The sequence below is a fragment of the Canis lupus genome, chromosome 33 (assembly GCF_048164855.1).
Source record: "Canis lupus baileyi chromosome 33, mCanLup2.hap1, whole genome shotgun sequence".
Lineage (NCBI taxonomy): Eukaryota > Metazoa > Chordata > Mammalia > Carnivora > Canidae > Canis > Canis lupus.
Genome location: NC_132870.1, coordinates 18,198,852 through 18,222,683, shown reverse-complemented (window position 1 = coordinate 18,222,683; position 23,832 = coordinate 18,198,852). Strand labels below are relative to the sequence as shown.

Genomic DNA, 23,832 nt, shown 5'->3' with positions numbered 1-23,832 from the left:
TTGAAACCTAACAGAAACCTAACCTTTTTAATAGCCAAAGAGGAATTAATGGAAGTATTCCACTCTTCATCTGCATTTGTAAAAGCAGTCAGTATCTTTCATTCCTTATCCTATAGACAATCAGCTAAACTGTTTCTTTCCTAGAAACTGGAGGTCCATTCACTTACTCAGTAGTCATTTGTTGAGTACCTACATGTGCCTATCATTGTGTTAGTGCTATGGATAGCAGGGAAATAAACACTTTTAGGATAGATGGAAGAAGAATTAGATAAAAAACATATTAACAAATCAACATGTGCCATAATCTTGGGTGAAAGAAAAGGCCACAAAGGAATGAAGTAGCAAATACGGAGACAACATACTTCTGGGAGAAGTGACTGTAGAGAGGGGTCCTGAATGTGTTGAGACAGCAGAGTGGAAGGAGAAATGCCCTATCAAGTTCCATCAGGAACCACGAATGATCCTGAAGCCAGAGATTGTTGGCAGGTGTTCAAAGGAACACCAAAAAGTCTGAGTAGCTGGAGCAGAGTGAAGAAGGAGACCGTGGTAGGAAGGATGGGAAGCTAGTGTCAGGTCGTGTAGATATAAGGCATTATAGGCCATGGTAAAAACCAAAAGGGGATGGTCAGAAGTATTGTGCCATGTGTCCATTTATATTTTTAAAATATTACTCTGATGTTGGAGGATGGTCATGTTTAAGAGTTTCAAGTCAACATAGGGAGAGCTTTGAGGATATTATTGTAGGACAAGACAAGAGATCATGGTGCCTTGTACATTATTAGTAGCAGAGAATGATGTGGGAGATAATTGAACTAAGGCTTCAAAACTAGGGTTATATCTAGTTTTGTAGACACCAGCTCTTAGCAACTTCTAGCTGAAATGAGTGCTGGGGGAATCCTACTAGCCCCTTATCTGCCCTGTCCTCTCATGTGGTAGTATGTCTTCCAGAGGGCCTAGAGTCTGGCGCCATCTCTTCCACTCAACTGTACAGACATCTAGATTGTACTCTTTTATTATATTTACATCCTCTGAGTACTGTAGGATGATTTCTGAATACTTTGCTTAGAAGCCAAGTGAGAAAGTCTCCCTCGTGTTCATGAACCACCAGCCACACATTAGTTCCAGCTTTAAGTGCTGTGTTTTATATCTGTTTTTGTTATAAGGTGCCTCTAATCTATTTTTAAATATAGCATGACTACTTTAAATAAAGACGGAGTAATACCCAAACAAGGCTGAATAAATTGAAAATCAGGCTGTTTAATCTTATAAAATAGTTTTGATTATTTCTCAATTTTGTAGACTAACAAAGGGAGAGGAAAGATGAAGAAATCTCTTTGGAATCAATGGTACCTGAAACAGCAAATCTTTCCCCCTGTGAAAACTGTTTTGTGTATGTGGTTGAGGAGGGAGGACCGGATTTGACATCTGAAATATGGAGACTACTGTACTTGTGTCTGTAGGGGTTCACCCAATTTAGGCCTCAAGTACAGGAAGCCAAACACTTAGAAAGCAGCTGTTCTTCTAAATGTATTAAGCAATTTACTTTAGGTAATGTAGCCTATAAAATTTTAATTTTGGATTAAATAAACCATATCCTTCAGCATGCCGATTGCACCTTGATATTCAAGAGATGAAATACGAGGCATATTTAGTGAATTTCTTCTCAGGATGCTCCACTGGAGGAGGGTCAATAGTTTCCTAATGAAAGTAGTCAATAGCAATTCTTCTTAGAAAGCTCAAGGAAATTAGCATTAAACAACAGGCATGTGTATCTTGGGTTTTACACAATTATATGATACAGTTGTTACATGTTCTAGGAAATGGTTCAGGAGGCATTGCATTGAAGAGGTAATTGATTAAAAACAGTGTGATTATCCAGGCTCTAGTGCTGGTTGCATTATAATCTAGAAACCAGAAAGATGCATACCTTGAAAACCTTTCCCAAGAAATGCAGAACATGGTGTTTATAAATAAGTTGTCAAAGGTTAGTAAGGGTTATTGCATTTTCATGTTTTATTTGGAAGAGAACATATGTTATGCTGGGTGAAAATGACAATTAAATACCCATTTGATTTACTGCTTCTCAATTGTCTGTATGCTGTATCCTGTGAGGTTTTGAATTTACTTCCTTTTATGAATAGCTATTTTATTTAACAAATGCTATATAGTCTCTGTGTTCTCTGTGCTTTATACGTATTAACACACCTAACCTACATCACGATGCTTTGAATTTGGCAATAAAATTATCCCCAATTCCCAAATGAAAAAAGAGAGGAACAGAGAAGTTAAGTAATCTGCCCAAATTCACACAGGCATTAAATAGTGAAGTCAAGCAATGTGGATGCAGACACAGGTCTCTGAATTTACAGATTATGCTGCAGCTTCCATATTCTTTAGAATAACGAAAAGACTTGATTTTCCCATGTCTAATCCCAATCCCATTTGATTTCACCATAAAAAAAACCTTAAGTATTTTTCTTTCTTTTAACTGTAGGCTCAGCAAATGTTGAAGCATAATGACAAGTCTGTCTTATGCAGTGTGTTTGCATATTTTTTAATGTAGTCTGGATTTTCTCACTTTTTACAGTTCTTAGTTATTTTTATGATATCATGTCTGTCAAGATATAACCCATGCAAAAAAACTTACCAAATGGCATTATAGTGAGGAACCTATTGTACCAGGAAAAAGCTGCTTAACCAAAGCATTACTGAAAACAGACAGGCTTTCAATTCACCTCTGAAGGCACTCCCATTTCCCTGTTAAAACAAGGAAATTGGTTATAAATATTGAGCCAAGAAAGTTTATCTGTTTGCTCTATAGCATTTTAATAAATAGAAAGTGAAAAGAAAATCAATGCTTGGCTATTTTCTCATGCCAACTCTGGTTTATTTCATTGTCTAATTAACATTTGACACACCATGTAGTGTCTTCAAGCACACAGAATTCACTATAGCCTGAAGCAAATTCCTCTGCTGTGATTTTGTTAGATCTTTTAAGCTAAGCTGTGATAGACAAAGGGAGTGAAAAAAAAACACTAAGGACTATTTTAATGCTTTAGAAGTCTTGCTTATATAGATAGCATTCGTCTTCTTAGGTGTATCCAAAATTAATGTCAGCTGTTCTAAAGGTATTAGATGATAATGAGTCTCCAAAGTTCCTGTTCTTGGCTTAATACCAGTCATTCAATCTCTCCTAGTTCTTTCTGCCTAAAGAGTCAATACAGGCTTAAGAAATTGCACTTTGTCTCCCTTTGTTTTTGATGTTTTCCAACTAAAATAGTAACCTTAATAGAACTCCAGTTGACAAACTTGTATTTTATTTCCTTAGTTTATGTTTCATCTACAGCTTTGTTTAAACAATCAGTTTACTGAACCTGTATTAAGCTTCTGTTGTTTGCAAGGCAGGATGGATGAGAAGATACATTGCTCTCATTTTAATAATACAGACAGCAAACCATAACCCAAATTAGACTACGTTAAGTGCTATCGAGTCATGGAATGAGTAATGATTAATATACCTAAGGAATCAGGAAAACTCTCAAAAAGAAGGTAATATTAGAACTATGAGTTTATGAGTAGGTGAGATTTTTGCCAGCTAATGGATATATACTTGGGCAAGGGACATGGATGCCTTGAAAACAGAAGATAGAAAGAACAATGTCTTTCAGGGAATTTACTCTTCCATTCAGCGGATATTTAGTGAATACTCACTAGGTTTAGAAACTGTTTTTAGTCATTTTCAATGATAAATACATAGATGGGCAAAATAGACAAAAATCCCTGTTTTGGTGGGGGCATAATTCCAGTGAGGTAGAAACTAACAGTAAATAGAGAAAGGAATAAATGTTGGAAGGGAGAGATGTTGTAGGGGGGGCATGTGTAAGAGGCACAGGAAGAGTAAGAGGAACTGGAAATGTTAGATGGGGAGGGAAGGTTGCACAGGTAAATTCGCTGAAAATTAAAGATAATAATGAGAGGCCAAGAATTAAGGATTAAAGCCAAGAATAAAGTCCTGTATGTTCAAAGTAGGGTAGGGAGATGTCAGATGAGGCTGGAAAAGTAGACCAGAGCTATATTATAAAGCCTTTGAAGATAGATAAAAGATGATTAACTTTACTGCCAGTGTTAAAGGAGAAACATGAATAGAATTGGGGAAAGTTGAAATATGATGAGATTGCATTTTAGAGAAACAAGTAAGCAAATGCAAGTAATATGGTGTTTTTTTTTCTTGGCAAGAACAGATAGGTAGTTCTGGGTGAGGCTCATGAGGATCCTACTAAAAGTGGTAGAAAAGAAAAATAGGATAGGATTCATAAACATGTCAGAGGTACAGCTGGTATGACTTGAAAGTGAAGTGGTTGTGAGAAGTAAGGCAGAGGGAAGAATTAAACTTGATTCCTAGGTTTCTAATTTAAGTGAAAAGTTATACTTAATTTTCTGTATTTGAGCTAAGGAACACAGGATGACAATCCAAATGGTGGTCCTCAGATAAAACTAGTATGGATATAAATGACTTCGCTTATGGTAAGTGTATAAAAATGTCAACTTTCTTAACACCCTCCCTTCTCTCCATCTTGGACATGTTGAATTTGGAGATGCAACTTGTATACATTTATGTGAAGGCATCTAGCAAGATGGCAACTTGCTCTTGACCCATAAAGGTCTAGAGATACAGATTTATAAGTTAGGAACTAAAGTCAGAGAAGAGAATAAGACTATGCAGGGAAAGAAAAGGAAAAGAAGTCAACTATCCTATATCAATCACAAGAATTGAAGTGTTAATTCAGATTTCAAGTCTTTGATTTGATTAAAGAAATAGCATTTCTTTTCCAACCTTTTCAATAATTTTCATTGATAGCCTGTTATATACAGTCTATACTATGCTCAAACATGGATGAAATCTTAAGTTTTCCATCTAGGATCCCTTTCACAGTTCCGAGCATTTAACATTCTTTCATTGTGAAACTTTTTTAAATGTCTTCTTTTCTAGCTCATCCATGATCTGTTCAAATCAGTAACTGAGACAGAGAGGTAAACTACAAAAATTCACTCTTTCCCTCATTTTAACTTAATAATGTTAAATAAAACTTGCTTTTTCTCCTTGTAGTGCCCTCTCATGTTACCTGAAGAATGTAGCAGAGAAATATATATACATGTAATAGGTAATTTATTTATTATAGAAAAAACATATATATACATATACATACATAGAGGCATATACATACTGAATTATGAATTACTAGGAGAATGACAACATTTCCTTTAGAGGGCTATAAACTTGGAGAATTCAACATTTAAATAGAAGATTATTCACTGAGTTGTATTTCAGTTTGTTATCAGAAGATTGAAGGGATGGTAAAGTTAATGTCAGCCATATGCCATTTCTTGCCTGACTGATTCGAAAATTGTTCTGTTGCATAATTAGGATAACCTATTTGCAAATTGCTTAAAATTAGTGTTAACAGTTGGAGAGTAAGTTATGAATAAAAATTTTGTTGCTTTATTAAATGCTACTAAAATGTATAACTATTGTGCTCTATATGACTGAAACCGTGTGGTAGCTGCTATATTGGTTCTTTTCTTGGTCTACCTACATTTAGAACATTATTTAAACAAAGGGTAATGCCAAGGACTTAGAGATTAAAGACTTAGTTGTTTATTGATAAACAGTTACTGTAAACATTATTTAGTCTAAAAATTTCAGCTCACCAAAATCAATCCTAGTTTTAATTGAGACACTATCTCAAGCAATTAAAAAAAAAATCATATTATCACCAAGTTGGAAAATCCAGCCTCAGCAGTCACTCATGGATAATTGTCACAGTAATGCTAGTCGGTAAGTCACCCAACTTTAACTCAGGTGCATCTTTTCCAACATAAAGACAGTCTGTTAGCTTAGCAAAGTGAGTAATAGAAATGAGCAATGTTAGGTTTAGTGATAGTAGGTAGGACATTAAAACCTTAGATCACTCTTGGAATCATCTGATTCTTTATCTTGTAAATTCTGGAAAGGAAGACTGAGAAATAGACTTTTGTTAATCACCAGAGAGATTTCACATCATTTTCTATCACCAGGAAACCATTGTGAGGACTTTCACAGGCAGAATTCCTAAATTAATATTCTGTCCACTAGTAACATAACTCTAAAATTTCATATTTATTGTTAAATAACTCCTTTCATGATGGTGGTGTAGCTTTATGGAAAGCCTCAGGCTCTGGTGTCAGGCGAAACAGCATTGTTTTCTGTAGAGCCACATAAAAGTTATGTGACCTTGGGGAAAATGCCCTCGCTTATTCTTGGTTTCCTCATCTATCCGTCAAGCTCATACTTGAGCTGGTTATTGAACACTTTGAGGAGGCATGTTGATTAAGTGCTAAATACTGAACCTGAACACAGTAGGCTCTCAAGAAAGGAATGTTATTTAAAATTCAGAGTCTCTGAAATTCTTTTGGAGAGAAGAATGACAACTAAATGAATGAGAGTTAGCAGATATTGGCCATAACAACAAAGAATGAATGTCAAATATGTAAAGATGTCAACTCTATATTATTGAAACCATAAATTAATTGACAAATGTTAGGCATAGTCAGTCCCCTGAGTGTATTCCTTCTTTTTCTGTCCACCTCTACCAACACTTGTTAAATTTTTATTAGAAAAACAAGTCTACCCAAAAAAAAAAAAAAAAAAGGAAAACAAGTCTATCAAAATACTGTGCCTTTGGCATTTTGTTCCCAAGAATATGACTCTTCTATTTATAATTGAGACTTCAGGTAAATAATTCTGAGAGAAAAAGGCAGAGACTATGTAATTAAATATCCTAGCTTGGTTCTTCTTGAAATTTACAGGAATTAGTAATTAGAAAAAGAATTATTCCTTAAAACTAGAGAATGTGTTGATATATGAATATGAAATATAGATACTCACATGAGGTGCTAAAGTCAACGTTTACATAAACTGCCATTCCACTTCTCAATCTATCAGCAAGATGAACATTTAGAAAAGTGAGTTGTATTAGCTATTTTCCCTTTTTTCAGACATATAAGCAACCTTATTCACCCTTTATTTTTTTATTTTTTAAAGATTTTATTTATTTATTCATGAGAGAGAGGCAGATACATAGGCAGAGGGAGAAGCAGGCTCCATGCAGGGAGCCCGATATGGGACTCAATCCTGGGACTCCAGGACCATGCCCTGAGCTGAAGGCAGATGCTCAACCACTAAGCCACCCAGGTGTCCCCCTTATTAACCCTATAAAAGGAAGTGCTGAACATCCAGGATGGACGTTCAGGAGGCAACCATTTTGTATAACTCAGTCCTTTTATGTTTCCAGTTGAAAGTCTGTGCTTGTAAATGGTGTTATTAAATGGTATGTTTTAATGAAGTTTCATTATTTCATATACCAATGGCTCTCTTCAAGGAATCCTTCAAGGCACATTATATTACTACAGTGTTACAAGGCAATATAGAGGCCTGTCCCTCCTTATATGAGCCATGCAAGAGCATGCTGCATTAGAGCCCTAGAGCTACAAGCACTTTTTTTTTTTTCCAAGGGCCAAATACAGGGAGTTTACAGGGTGAAAGCAGACTTTCTATATCAGTGGAGGTGTCAGGAAAAGTTCACAAGGACAGTGAGCATCAGATTTGGTGTTACTACCTCAGCAAAATGAGCACTCTCTGTGTCTTTTGCACAAGGAATTGGTGACAGTGCCATGTGCTAAGATGAAGTGTTGAGGCCAGATATGACTGTGTTACTTACACAGTGAAGGTTCCTGAGAAAACTGATAGAACAACGCCACTTTATAGGTTCACCAAACCGAAGTTTCAGATGCCCCTGTAGTACGTGTGCAAACAACCTAAGCAACACAGATCCAAGTAGCATCTCTTGGTTTAACATCATGGAGGCTCATTTTCTTTCCTTTTTGCTATGGAGAGTGTAGCGGACAGAACAGACAGTAGCAGAAGTGCAACACCTTTTCAATATCCTTCACGACCTCAGAGCCATGCCATATATGATAATTACACAGATAGTGTAAAGACTGAGACAAAACTATAGCTTTCCTTCCACAGACTGCCTGCCTAGTCATAAAATGAATGCCCACAATGAACTGCTTGTTCTTTTGAATTACATACTTTTTTGAGCTACCTGGTGATTATTTTATTCATATAATTATTCATGTAGTGCTTTTCTTATAATGCCTTTGTCCTACTGTGATAAAAATGTAAAACTGCGTGCAGTAATTGCATGCAGTCACCCACAATGGGCGGTGTAGTTTGCTACTTTTGCAACTCCTGAAGAATGAAAAGCACAAATCAAGCTGCCAAACATAAGTGAGCAAAAGAAGGTTAACAGAACAAAACAGCAATTAGCTGAAAATGAGAACAGTTAAACCCTCCTTTTCATGGAGGCCCTGGAGTCCACCCTAACTTTGCTTGCAAAAGCCAGCGACAGAAAACCAGGTCATAAGCCCCAGTGTGGCCAAGAATATGCAGCTTTTTCTTGGCAGCATATTGGTAAAGAGGAACTCTGAAAACCAGAAATCACATGCTCAGGGTAAACCAAAAACCAAGCAATTGCAGTCTCATCAACTCTGATGCAAGCAAATGCAAGCTCTCTTTCTATATAGTGTTGTCCAAATAAAACAAACAAACAAACAAACAAACAAATCTGACCACATATGAAATTTTAAATTTTTAGTAGCTATGTTAAAAAATAAAAACAGGGTACCTAGGTAGCTCTAATGGTTGAGTGTCTACCTTCAGCTCCTGTTTCAGGTCATGATCTCCTGGTCCTGGAATGGAGCCCTGTGTCAAGTTCCCTGCTCAGCAGGCAATCTGTGTCTCTCTCTCCTTCAGCCCCACCCCCCACTTGTGTGCTCTCTCTCTCTCATAAATAAATAAATAAATAAATAAATAAATAAATAAATAAATAAATATCTTTAAAAAAACAAATAAATGAAAAGAAAAAATAAAAAGAAACAAGTAAAATTAACTTTAATAATCGTATAATCTAGTATATCCAAAGTAGAATTATCAGAACATGTGTTAAGTCTTAAAACGTTTTAATGAGACATTTTACCCTTATTTGTATGAGGTCTTTAAAATCCAATGTGGATTTTACAATTACACCACATCTCAGTTCGATTTAGCCATGTGTTAAGTGCTCAGTAGCCATATGTGGCTAGTGGCCAATGCATGTTCAATTCTAGACTAAACCTTTCTTACTGATAGAAAGGATTTCAAATGGATGCTCATTAGCTCTATCCTAACCTTAAAGCTGTGTCCTGTATCATCTTGTAGCCTGCAAATAAACAAATGTCAAGACTATTCTGGAAATCAAAAAAATGACATAATACTCTTGGAAGGACTTTTTTTAAAAATCAGACTTACAAAAAACAGCCTTATATATACTTACCATTCTACTTGTTTTCTTTCTCTACAGTACCATCCTCATTTCCTCTTACACCTGCTGCTCCAGTTGAAACTTTGTTTTGTTTAATCTATTTAGATTTTTGCTATTTAATACATAACCCCAGCTACACTGAATGATCAAGGACTTATAATATTGCTAGTACAACTGAAGAATTGAATTCCTCATTTCATTTAACATTCATTAATTTACATTTAAAACTGATACTTGAGTCAGTTACTAGAAAATATTTAAATACATAAGAAATGTTTTGGAAGCTTGACTTTACCCAGAGCTATTGAACTATATATACATTTTATAAAAACCAAATTCAAATCAAGTAATTCCAGTGCAAATTTAGCTTTTAGTTTAAGATCACTAAATTATAAATAAATACATTAGATTTCATAGGCTTAGTACAAAAAAATAGAATGTGGAATATCAGTAAATTTTTATGTTGAGTGTATGTTATAGTGACAACATTTTTAATATATTGGGTTAGATAAAATACGTTGTTAAATTTAATCCCATTTGTTTCTTTTTACTTGTAATGTGGCTAATAGAAGATTTTAAATTGCCTAGGTGGTTTGCATTATATTTGTGTTGGGTAGTTCTGGCTTAGATCCTTACACTTATCTGGGCTTTGGAAATGTCTCAGACACCTGGTTTAGAGAATAATGGCTGAGAATTGAACACATTCCTAAGACCTACAAATCATAACTGGTTTACAGGTGGCCCTTGGAAAAGTCAAAGGGTTTAATAAAGTGCATCATAAATAAACATTAGCAGTCATCAGAACTGGGCTGCTTTTCAACGGATTGCTCTATGAAATGTTCTTGCCTGTTTTTTTTTTTTTTTTATTTCATGTATTTGTATTTTAAGTCAATTCATAATTCTTACCAATGCCATAAAGTGACCTAAAATGTAGTAAGTCTATAATTTGTAAAGAGTTTTGAAATTGACAGTTTTATAAAAAAGATACTATAAAAACACAAGTTATTCTACTTAGATTCCATGGGTATAGGGAGAAAAACATAGACTTATTATCTTATTGAATTTGCTTTTCCAAATACCTCACTGTTCAATTGAACTACTCAGTTATGATACATTATAATTTCATACATCTCAGGTAACTAGATTTAATGTTATCTTAGACGTCAAAATGTTTTTAAATCATGAAAGGGGTATTCATATACTATGCTGAACAGGCTGTCAGCACACCAGAAGCTAATTTAGACTGTGTCTGGGTTATTTTCATGGGCTCTAATGTTTCTGTGAAAGCATCTATTCACTGAACCATATCTGTCTTTCATCAGAATGAATTTGTCAGCCATTTCTGAGATGATAATGTAAAATAATTTTCTGAATATACTATTTGTATTCTATTCTAACATAATCTAAAAAGTTCTCCTTAGACAGAAGCTGGTCAATTCAAAAAGAATTTCTTAAACACCTACAACGAGCTATAAATATGATAGGCCATATAATCTATTTTCCTGAAACAACTGAAATCTACATGAATCACCCAGATTAACCTATCTGAAAAATTTAAAATCAGAACAAAGAAAGATAAATTAGTATAATAAAAAATAATGTTCAAACATCTGGAAATAATCAGGAAAACTTAATCCTAATATATTCCAGGAGGAACCAATAAGGTTTGTGAGGAGAGGAGATAAAAATTTAAAAGATAAGTATAGATATTTAATTTGTAGAATGTTAAAAAAATCTACCATCTAAATTCAAATAAAGTGGCACAAGGTACAGTGTTAAAAAGGATAGAAGTAAGAACCCCAGTTTCTAGTTCTGACCTACCATTGGTCAAGGTATAATTTGGGGATATGTCATTCAGTTTTCTGAGCCTCAGTCTTACTGTATGTAAAACGGAGATTAATAAAATCTTTCCTGCCTAATCTGCAAGGTCTCAGTGAAGATACATGAGATAGGTTTTCTGAACTTTAAATGACTAGTCAAATGAAAGACATTAATATGAACTTAACTTCCTGAATTCCTTTGAAGTCTTGTAACTTTTCTCTGCTTTCTTCAGCTGGTTATAGACCTGATATCATTGCAAATTATACTTGCACACAAATAGAAATGTTTTGGCATAAACTGCCCCACACAGAAAAGTTATTATTATTTCAAAATAACAAACTCAGTGCTCAGCCCGGCTGTTTAATGTGACAAAGATAAGTTTAATAATTAAAACTACATAGTTAGGTTCAACTAGACTTAGTCAGATGATCACGGAGGGTATTAATATGGAAGTCCTTTGCAAATTATTTTATAATTAGGTTTCTGTCTAGCATTTTATATTAACAAAGGTCATACCAGTATTAGCTTCTTGTTACATTTTCAATGAATTGTATGACTGATTTAGCATTTTATTTTTTATTTCAGTGGGAGATTTTAGACTATAAAGCAATTTTGCAAGACTTAAAAGAATCAGGGGATAGGGAACTAGGATTTTAATTATGTTGTCTTTGGTTGGGCACTCAGTTTAGATTCCTCAAGAGGTTTAAGATAAAAGGAGATAATGAGTCATCTCTTATAACAAATTTTGGGTCAGATGTAATCTGAAAGTTGATTAGTGTTTTCAACATCATTTATTTTCTTAATTTAAAACAATGCTTACCTTGACTTCATTTCTTAAAAGTTATAAACTCGTCCTTTCTCTTTTGAAAAGTAGGTAATTCCAGGTCTATTTTGTGACAGGACCAGATAGCAGGTTTGTAATACCTTTGCTCCATGATATTCTGCAGAACCCAATTTTATTTCTTTTCAGTATATGTGCTGCCGAAGCGAGCACTTTTATTTCTTTTCAAATAAAACAAATATTTCTGTTATCACTTACAATGTGGGTATATATATATATACCCTGCTTCTCGGACTTTAGATTAGAGAGATTCCAGGGAAGAGTTACTTGGATAAAAGTTAAAAGTTAAATCCTGGATAACAAGGAAGCTATTGCTCTGTAGATGAGTGCCAGAGCTCAGATCTCTAGAAACGACCAGTTATCCCAGGCAGCCTGGGTCTTGTTATCCCACTTGCCTTTTATGTTGTTTATTCTGAATAACTTTTCATAGGCATTGATATTTAGGGTATGTGTAGTTTTAAGTCTGTGTATGTTAGAAATTGATCTGTTTGAAAAGATCACTTGGCATTCCAGCATATATTTGAGTATTGAGAAGAACACTTTTAAATATGGTATGAGCCATTAAAAGTGGCATTAGGGAATAAAATCTTTAAATGGTATTATAAAATAAAATTTTCAATGAGGATGTGGTTATAAAAGCAAAATGGGGTACTATTTTTGCTAGAAAATTAGAAGAATAAATTATACATATATTAATTGTTTGGTTTATACCGTGGTGTGCTTGATATAGAATTTGGCAATGCTTAGAAAAATACATAAGCCACGATGAATAAATCACTGAGGAAGTTGATAGGGCAGGAAAATTATCAAAGCAATGATGATAACGAACTTATGATAATGCTGTCATGTCTATTCAGTGTGTACTCAACGCCAGGCACTGTTGTAAACACTTTTCATGTAGAAACCCATTTAATCCCTCAAAGTAGCAGTTGTTGGAACAGCTTCCAGAGGAAGAAAAAGCACTAAGATACACGTCCCAAGTCACAAAGATAAGAAGGAGGCAGAACCCACGTTTGAAACCTGCCACCTGGCTTCCAAGCCTAGGCTCTACGTCACTGGGCTCCACTCCTTCTCTGTAAAGCCAGCATGTAGAATAACATGGTCTTTACAGGGCACCACAAATTTGGTTCTAAGCCTTTCAGCAGCTAAACCAGAGCTGCAAATACAGTCATAGTGTCTCTAGGTTAAGAAAAGCAATCATCCGAGGGAATTAAAACATGAAATACTTGATAGACGTACTTGAAACTGCCTCACTGCACTACATACTGAATCATACTGAGACTTAAATTATGCCCCTATATCAATAATGCAGTATAACTCTCGAAAGTATCCACACCTCTGAACATCAGCAAATTAATAAGAGCCAGGTAAGCACAATTGTACTTTGCCAGCTCAGCTGAGAGCCAAACCTTTCAGCCTCCAGACACTTGGTATTTTGTGACTTGCAGGCCAGAGGGTACTTCAGGAAGTTTAGGCCTGCAGCAGAAAGTCAGATGGGTCATTTTGTTTTTTGTTTTTTTTTTTTAGATTTTTTTTTAAATTCATTTATTCATGAAAGACACAGAGGAGAGAGAGAGACAGAGACACAGGCAGAGGGAGAAGTAGGCCCCACGCAGTGAGCCCGATGCGGGACCCGATCCCAGGACCCCAGGACCACCACGCCCCAGGCCGAAAGCAGGCGCCAAACCACCGGGCCACCCAGGGATTCCCCGAGATGGGTCATTTTGAACATGCAGCCAAGTTAGAGGCAGGTCTTAATATGTTGATATATACGGATGTGCATGTGTATGGACTTGGCATCACAGCCCTTACTGAAAGAGTTTGGTCAGAAGAATGAGCTTCAATAGCTAAATAAAGTAAAGCAATCAGCCCATACCCAGGGGGTGAGGCTGTCTTGTCCTGTGAAGGAGAGGACTCCAGGACTGAGGCATCAGGCAAGCTTACTTAGAGTGGCCAGGGAAGCTGTCACTGTTATTTCCCCCAGAAAAGAAAAGCAGCATCTCCCTGAAGGTCTCTCAGATTTATGGTGGTGGTTGTTGTTGTTGGTGGTATTTTAACTAAACAATGAACTACTTTGGCACTGCTTCAGAGGGGGCATTATATCAAAAGACTATTTTTTTTTCTCTTTTTTGTAACAGAGAACAAGAAAAGCAAAACCTCTTTTATTCAGTGCATATTAATCACTATCAAAACATGCAGCTGTTGTATTAATTTGGATACTAATTTACTTATAGTTTGATTTTTCCACTTAAAATGAAGTATTATCGCTGAGGCAACAGCGTGAAAGTATGTTGTTGTAAACGACCTTTGAGTCATAAAAGCTCCACTGGTTTTGCCAAATAATTAATCTGATGTTCAATGAATCTCCCACTGCCCAGAGACCTTTGTAGTTCTGAGATGCAACATTTTATGTTTACAGATGCTTGATGTAGTGGTGCCCCTGCCAGCTGATCGCTAACAAATGATAGCATAGCCAAGGAAGACCAGTGAGATTTGCATCTGGTTTGTGTAATGGTAAACCTGCGGTGCCAGCTGTCTATCACAAACTCTCTTTAAAAACTCAAATATAGTGGCCAATCATCAGTTCATTTAAAAATGCAACAGCCAAGGACTATTATGAATATTGAAAATGGTTGTTGGTGCAAGTGTTGGGCTGGCCCCAGTGTGCCAGCTGACGGAGGTACAGTTGAGCTAGGGTTTCTGTGTATTACTACAGAGGATGACATTTATATAAGCTGTGTGATGTGAGTGGCGCTCTCTAGAGTTGTGTGACATAGCTCTGCATTTTATACATAGTCCACAGGTTTTTACCTGTTTTCACAGTAGTCTGCTATCACTTAATACCTGTTTGTGTCTCTCTACTTGCCGATGAACTCCTCCAGAACTAGTTGTATTTTCTAGTTTTTCATGTTGTCAAATTGTGGCAGAGGGCCCATGGCCTGGGAAACTTGTTTTAAGCTTCTTCATTTAGTCAAATAAAAGTGAAAATATATTTTGTAAAATATACTTCGTAAATATATTTTGTAAAGAATTTTAGCTTTTGTGTTTAAATACATAGGAACTTTTTTTTTTTTTTTAACCTAAGAACTTTTTACAAGTATTATTCTTATTGGTAGGTCAGCTCAGTCTTCACACTGTAATAGTTAAGAATCTTCTGGAGCGAAGTGAAAGAAGACCAAATCAAACATGGCTTAATGTTGAAAGAAAAAACTGAATTTAGTGTTCACATAACAGACATCCCAGAGTCAGATCCATCTAACTTCAGTCCAGATCCACTGTCCCGAAAGATGATCTCAGGACATACCTGCTACGTCTCTCGCGTGCTGCCTTCCTCTGTGTGGCTTCACTCAGGTTTGCTTTTTCCTTCCCACTTCAAGATGGCCACTAGCAGTGCCATACTGGCAGATGGTCCTTTCAGTGATCATCTCCTTTCTGTACAGCAAAATCCCAGATTCCACTTCCATGATACTTGGCCATGTGCTTACCTGGGACCAGTAATAGTGGTCTCAGGATTGGAATCTTTGATGGGTTGGAGGGGAAGTGAATGGGAACCATATGGCCTGAGAGTGTAGGAGATGTTTCTGTCACAAGACAAGAGGAAATGAATGATGAGCAAAGAAAAACGTGTTTCCACGACAGTATCTTCCATTTAACAGGTGATGAAACTAAGGCTCAGAGATGATATTGTCTTGATGATGTGGGTCTGCTGGTACTGAATCCAGGATAGTGCATACGATCACTTATGCAGTCCTTCCTGTAACGTATCAGGTTAATAGGTAATCAGTAGTCAGAACTTCTTTTCAGATCCATAGCATCATACTCTGAGAATACAAAATCCTGGAAGCATGAGTCTTTTTTTCCTTGAAATTCAACTTGATTTCCCAATTTATGGAAAAGGCGACTTAATTTTCCTGACAGATCTTATGAGTGGAAGGTTTTCCTTAAGTATGGGCAGTGATTTCAAGAGAAACAACCAAGTTCAGATAGCTTCCTCGTTTCTCTGTTCTCCTGACTATTTAGAGGATTTTATTTTCTGTGATCTGGTGTGGTTCTGGTTTAGGCACTTTGGCCTGAAGGACGTGCGTGTGTTCTAGAGAATCGCAGGCAGGAGATCTGACCACAGCCCACGTTACCTTGGAGACATTTTCATAAATACTGTATGATTCTGCATCCACATTTGCACAAAACAATGTATTGTTGATGACCACATTTATGTCAGTTTAGGTTTATGTACTTTTTGATTCACTTTTTGTAGCATTCAGTCCGGAAGGTTGGAAAAGGATAATGATTTCACAAGAACTTGAGTTGAACCCGTACAGAGGAAGAGGGAGTTACGGGTCTGCCTTGAAATCAACGTGCTTATTTAAGTAGATTTAAAGAAAAACAGAGCATGAAAACAACAAATCAGCCTGACTTATCTAAGAGGAGTGGATAAAATAGTCCCTGCAGGAGGAAACCTGTAACCCAATCCAGTAGTTTATCACATCTTCATGAAACCTTGAAATAGCTCTATGAATTTATATTGTTTCCAAAAGCTATGTGAGCCGTGCTGTCTTGCCCTGCCCCACTGTGAACCCTGAAATCAATCCATTGCTCGCTCAAAGTTTGGGAAAACGATATGCTGCTAATGTCAATGAACTGGCTGCATTCTCAGAATGGTTTTTCACTCCCCAGTTTACTGAAGTGGAAGACAGAGAGAATATGCCTTCCTGAAAATAACCACATGTGCTCAAAGACTGAGATTTTCCAGGCATGAGTGCATTTCTGATAAAACACCTCCTTAACACGAGGAAACCTTGTTATTCTTCCTTTCCACAAATCGTTTGCCTCCTTTATATTTGTAAAGATTGTCAACTCTTATTTCTTTTTTGGAGGTTTGATAAAACAGAGGCCTTGGAGAAAAGAAAATGGATATGGTTCAAAGAAATCCATCTCCTGTAACAAGAGAAGACAGAGCTGTATCTCCTCAGTGCCCCTCAGCTCTGTCCTACCTTTCCACAAATAACCCTCCTTGGCCTCAGTTTACATTCATTCTTAGTCATTATTTATATTATAGATACTCTGTAGAAGCACTTTATAGGGGGACAAAATGCAACTGAAGTTATTTCTGGCTCAAGAATAAAAGCTAGAAGTTATTACATTTTGCAGTGGAGTCGCACTAGTTATCTTTCAGTTTTTTCCTTACATCTTTTTACACATTGTCTTAATTTGTTATTACTTATTTGACAATAATTTTAACAGTGCTAATATCTCATTCGGTGTTGCAGTTAGCAATTTCCAAATTGCTCACACATATTTTATGCCTATTGTGTTTTATTATTCCTCTCCATATGGTGGACAATGATCTGCTAAGTCTGTTTCCTTTAACTTGGACAGTAGCTTTTCCAGGTGATTTAAACCAGTTATTATGAATATGTGGGTTGAATAAATTAGAAAGTAAACCAAATAAAAAAGCAATAAGAACATATCATTTAATCTCTTAAAAGATGCAGCGTGTGTACAATTATATTAAAAGGTAGCATTTATATAGTTCCCATTTTGACCTTTAAGTACTAAATTGATGTTGGTTCTCCTTGAGAAGCTTCACAGAGCTTCTTCATCAGATGATTCTTCATCCTTCTTCATCAGATGATTCTCTAAGTCTGTTTTGAATGTTAGTCAAAGGAAATTACTGCTACTTGGGGGCTGTGTGAACTTTGGACAAGCTAGTTGACTTTTGCTTTTCCATCTTCACAGTGATGGAGATAACAGCATTACCAATGGTGCTGTGAGACCTATAGGAAGGAATAAATCTAAAGTACTTAGTGGGGTACCTGGCCTTTGTAAGTGCTTTAGAAGTATTTGTTATTTTTGTAGTTGTCTTGATGTTGTCACTAACAGTACCATAAGAGAATCATGGACAGTGATTTGGTAAATCAAAGCTTTCACATTATTCAAGGCAGCATCACTTAAAAAGCACAGTGTTACCAAACCAGTAGTACCTAGATTCCTTTCCCAGCTTTTCCATTTATTAGATGGATGGTCTTGGGAAACACACTCAAACTTTCAAAACCCAAGTTTTGGTCCATGAAAAATATAAGGAGGGGCACCTGGGTGGCTCAGTGCTTGAGGATCTGCCTTTGGCTCAGGTTGTCATCCTGGGGTCCTGGGATCATGTTCTACATCGGGTTCCTTGCAGGGAGCCTGCTTCTCCCTCTGCTTATGTCTCTGCCTCTCTCTGTGTGTCTCTCATGAACAAAAAAATTTTAAGAAAGAAAAGCATAAGAACTTTATTATAAAAGTTGCATCCATAGGGTAGATAAAAAATGAGATGGCAATATGATATCATTAAATAATTTTTAAAATAGTTTCATAAATAAAACCTCCTTCACATCTTCTTAGACTGAGTCTCTGGCTTTGAGCAAGTAATGGTGGAGCCCATCATTAAATCTCATTCAATCTTTTGCCCTAGAGTTTGAGTACCCTGGATCAACAGCAGATGGTATGTGGCTGATCTTTACATTTTTAAATAAAATAAAAAGTAATATTTCCTGTTAATTTTAAAATGTAGAAGAAGGTTTAAATTGGCAACGTGACAAGTTTTAATTTGATCTTAGCAGAGAAAATACCTTAGTAGTGCTGTATTTCCAGTTTTATCTCCTTATTTCCTTTGATCTTCGTTTTTGTTTTCTTCTAAATACGTAACATTATTAATAGTGCTGCTTAACTCTGAGGACTGACATAATTCGAAAAACAAACTTATTGGGAATAAGTTCAGCTACACTAGTTGGTTAATCCTTTTCCATTTTTGTCAAAGAATTCATTTATAGACCCCAACAAAAGTACTTCCAAATATAATAGTACTTTTCTTTTTTTTTTTTTTTTTTTTTTTTTTTAGTTTAGCTGTCTTTAAATGAGACCAGAGTCTTTGGAATTTGTTGTTTACTTGTAAACTTCTAACAGTGTTGAAGCATTTGTCATATTTCAAGATGTAGTCGTAGTCTTTATCTGAAACATCAAGGTAGACCTAGGTCGTGAAAGAGTTTTTATTTTATAAAAATAGCTTACCTCTTTCAACTGCATGTAAAGATGGCAGGCTAGGCTAAAGTGACAAAGAATGCCTTAAGGGGAACTTTGAATGAATAACTTTGAAGGAAAACTATTTTCACCGAAGACTTGTCCAGATTTAATTAGTTACGGGGGTTAGAGGCAGAGAGAAAAGGCCAGGAGCCTAAGGGGATTTTAGGAGTAAAGTGTCAAGGAGAAGTGAGGTCTCACATGGAGAAGGAAGTGTTGCTACTTTAAAGTTTAATAATTTTGTAACCCAGTGTCAAGTATTGTGATTTCCAGTGGCAGGGGAGGTGAAAATGTGAAACATTAACCAACCCTGTACCTTGCTGGAGGTGATTCTTACCCTGTCTTCTATAGTATACTGGGTATATGCTCTTTCAAAACAGTAAATTTTGGAAGAATGCCATTTGCTCCATCAAAAGCGATAAAAAGTGGGGATATTGGTTCATAAACAGTACCCTCGCACAATAAGTGAATTAATCATTTGCTGGCAAAGTCATGAAATGTGAATTTATATCTCATGTGAATTTATGTCACATATAATTTTTAAAAAGACCCACACATGGATCCAGAATTCAATAACCAGAACTAAAGATAACAATGATATTAATAAAGATTGTGATGCTTGTTTGTTCCTGTTTTAAACATGTGCAGAAATTTTGGTGTCATGCAAACATTATTAAAACCATAAATGTGCAGGGGTTGTTAGTTGTTAATGTTTCTATTTTTAACATTGGATGTTAGCTTATCCTAAACATTGTAGGACAGTGATTGGAACATAGTAGGCATATGATAACACCAACTTTGGCAAGTGATGGATCAAGTGAGCCAGAGAATTTACTATGAAAAGCGGTAGTCAGCACAAAATATATGCATACATATTTCCTTTTATATTTTATTCCTATATCTGTATCCACACATATTTGCACATACATAAATAACCACATAGAGAAAGGTCCAGAACAAAACACAGTTGGTAGAATTGGGGAGTGGGAGGAAGCTTGAGGAGTGAATTTCCATTTCTGTTTCTTTATTATAGAATTTTAGCAACTAGAACAAATAAAATTTAAAATGTGCAATTTTTATAAATAATAACATCAAAAAGGCAATAGTCTATGGGGTAGCTCAAAAATAAGAAGATAAAATAAATTATCAGGTGAATTAGAAGGGAGTATTGAAATGGTGCTACAGAACTTACATAATCAGAAAATACATACCAGAGCCATGAAATCTTGAGATTGGTGTGGGATGTCTACTCCTGCCACATAATAGTCATGAAATATCAGACAAGTCACTCAGACTGTCTGGGCCTCAGCTTCCTCTTCTATAAAATGAGACAGTTGAACCAAAATTCTATGTAGATATTTAACTATGCAACAAATGACTTCTCTACAGCCATAATCAGTACTCACCCATGGTGTCCCCACCCCCCAGTTCTCATACAGCCATCCTGGCAGGGAGACAGAGCACAAAGAAATAAAACAATTCTCTGAGTATTTCTCCCCACCATCAAATTCCTGGCCCCTCTCCCACAGTCCCAAGCACAGTCATGATGGAAGCATAGACTTCTTGACTAGAGGACTTCTAGAGAGCTCTCACATTTTCAAATCTCTGCTCTTTATGTGTATGGTGTACTCACACCATGGATTTTTGTTCACACAGACTTACTTATCACCCTGTCTACCTAGCTACACTTTAAAAAGCAGTGGATCATTGGGAAAGTGACCAGGACCAGCACCGAGGTCCCAACTCACAGCCGTGTTCCTTTTACCACCTCTTGCTGACTCCTCTAAATCAGTCCCTGAAAGCAAACCTATTTTGAGAAGTGATAAGGTGCATGGTGTTGGCATAATGGGATATTATTAATGAGAAAGTACAGTCTGAATTTTGTTTATAAATTTTGCCAAAATTTTTATTTTTTTAAGATTTTATTTATTTATTCATGATAGAAAGAGAGAGAGAGAGAGAGAGAAAAGCAGAGGCAGGCGGAGGGAGAAGCAGACTCCATGCAGGGAGCCCGATGTGGGATTTGATCCCGGGTCCCCAGGATCACACCCTGGGCTGTAGGCAGCGCTAAACCGCTGTGCCACCGGGACTGCCCAAGAACGAGGACTCTTAAGAGGACGGTAATACAACAACTAAAGTTTTATTTTTCACAAAGTAGGAAAATGAAGAGTATTCACTTCTGCATTTGAAAAAAAATCTAGAAACTTACAGTATTAGGGATTTATGTATCTTTTCATCAGTTTACTCAACAAATGCCATTTTTTGGTCCTGCTATGTACCAAATATGGCTGGGTGCTACAGATTCATGAATTGATTACACGTCACTGTATTTATTATTTTATTTTATTTATTTTTTACTTTTATTTATTCATGAGAGACACACAGAGAGAGAAAGAGAGGCAGAGACACAGGCAGAGGGAGAAGCAGGCTCCATGCAGGGAGCCCGATGTGGGACTTGATCCCAGGACTCCAGGATCATGCCCTGGGCTGAAGGCAGTGCTAAACCGCTGAGCCACTCAGGCTGCCCACGAAACTGTATTTAAATAGACTCTCTGGGGATCCCTGGGTGGCGCAGCAGTTTAGCGCCTGCCTTTGGCCCAGGGCGTGATCTTGGAGACCCGAGACCGAGTCCCACATCGGGTTCCCGGTGCATGGAGCCTGCTTCTCCCTCTGCCTATGTCTCTGCCTCTCTCTCTCTCTCTCTCTCTCTCTCCTCTCTCTCTGTGTGTGTGACTATCATAAATAAATAAAAATTTAAAAAAATAAAATAAAATAAAAATAAAAATAAGTAGACTCTCTGTGTAGTGGAGTGCAGAAAAGGTCAAGTGAAATGCAATGAAATAGCAAGTCATATTGTGCAATGTTAATACAGAGAGAAAGCAACAAACCCATGCTGAATGAGTCTTGAACAACTTCATGGAGGGGTTAAAACTTACAATGAACTTGGAAAGAAGAATAGGAACAGCACAGGCCAGAAAGGATACTTCTGGAAGATTAGAAGTGTTCAAGTGTATTTAGGAAAATGAGAGTAGCTCAATATCCACAACAGCAATATAACAAAAAACAATACAAATAGTTATCATATGTGAAGATCTATCTGTGGTCAGCTCCCTGCTGAACCATTCCTATTGCCTTATTTCATGTACCCCACACACTATCACCACATTGTTTTGCCTACCCATTTTATAGACATGGAAACTGAGATTAGGTGAAATCTCAAAAGTCATACACATAGTAAAAAGTGGTGCTGAGACTCAAATCCAAGTCTGTGGGATCCCAAAGTCTATTTTCATAGCAATTACCCAATTCATAGTTATGAGAACACGAAGTCTGTGTTCTCACCTGGACACAGAAAGCCCTGCATCCATTTATTCAGAAAGTATATATTCAGTTCCAAAAATTATAACAAGTACCAGGATTTGCACAGTGGTGGTATTGTAACCAATGTGGTTTATCTGAGGCGTGATTATTGCTAATTGAAAACTTTTCCCTATAATAAGCACCAACTATTCAAAGATGAATATGAGCCAGTTAGTTCGCTATAAAACTATTATAAAATGCAGTGTTAGAAGTATTTGTAAGGCCCTAACAAATATGAATGTAGGACTAGGGGAGAAATAGGCTCTAGGCTGGCAGAGGCAGGAATGGCAGAGAAAACTTCCTGGAAGAAATGATGCCTGAGCTGGAGCTTAGAAGCTGAAGAGGTGGCGGTAAAAAAGGAGAGGAGGGTCAGTGAAGAGAAAGTGTAGAAACTGCATGTTGTGTCCAGAGGACAGTAGATGGTATGTATTGCTGGAATGTAGAGAGGTCAAGGAATGGAGTGGTAAGAAAGGAAGGTGGGACGGTAGGCACACGTTAGATCATGGAGGAGCTTTTATATCATATTGATGAGTTTGCATTTATCTTATAGGAAATGAGGTTTGGGATTTTAAGCAGAGAAGTGGCTTAGATCCTGCTTTAGTCAAGAAGCAAAAGATACCGACTATGAGGCTTTGAAAGTGTTCTGGCAAGAAATGATGATGGCAGTGGAATCAGAGAAAAAGAAGCAGATTCAAGAAACTTGTAGGCCATAAAACTAGTAGGATTGTTGATTGTTTTTATGTTGGAAATGAGAAAAAGGAAAAAGTCAGACAACTCTTATTTGTGTAGCTTGGGGGAATCCTAGGAAAGATCAAGATTTTATAACTTTAAAGTTTCCTATATTCATGAAATCCATTATGGATATATGGAGTACTATATATTTCGGGTGTATTAATAATTATTTCACTAGATTTAAGGGATAATTTCTTCATTCCAAAGACACTAAGAGTTTCTAATAGCATGTGGAATCTGAGATTATAGTTTTTTAATGGTTACATTCTAAAAACTAAATTGTGTGTTCTCATTACAGATCAATATTATTTTTAAGTCTTAATTTTATGGCTGAACATTGTATGCATATTGCCATAGATTTTATTTTCATAGTTTCCAACATTTTTAATTTATTTATTTTTCTTAATCTGGTGACATTTGTCTCCTTTGCTGTTTCTTCCTAGCACTCAGATATGTTCAGTTTCCTTTACATGTGGATTTTGAAATTCCTGGAAGCTGGGTTATGGATGTTTAGTTTTTTCATTCTGTCATTTTTCACATACTTGAAAATTTCCATTAAGGGGCAGCCCCAGTGGCGCAGCGGTTTAGCGCCACCTGTGGTCCGGGGCGTGATCCTGGAGA

General features: G+C 36.4%; 1 protein-coding gene, 1 long non-coding RNA gene and 1 other non-coding gene across 4 annotated transcripts in view; 2 read left to right on the top strand and 1 right to left on the bottom strand.

Annotated features, from left to right (window-relative positions):
* Nucleotides 1–2,745, bottom strand: part of LOC140623817 (uncharacterized) — a 30,457-nt gene extending 27,712 nt beyond the window's left edge. The window contains exon 1 of the long non-coding RNA XR_012023332.1: nucleotides 2,648–2,745. This is a non-coding gene — a long non-coding RNA (uncharacterized lncRNA). The remainder of the gene's footprint in view (nucleotides 1–2,647) is intronic.
* The window catches only part of UNC5C (unc-5 netrin receptor C), a 351,352-nt gene that overhangs the window by 166,191 nt on the left and 161,329 nt on the right, over nucleotides 1–23,832 (top strand). The gene's annotated exons all lie outside the window — the stretch shown is intronic.
* On the top strand, nucleotides 22,535–22,679 carry LOC140624050 (U4 spliceosomal RNA). Its single transcript, XR_012023588.1, has one exon. It is a non-coding gene; the product is annotated as a U4 spliceosomal RNA (small nuclear RNA).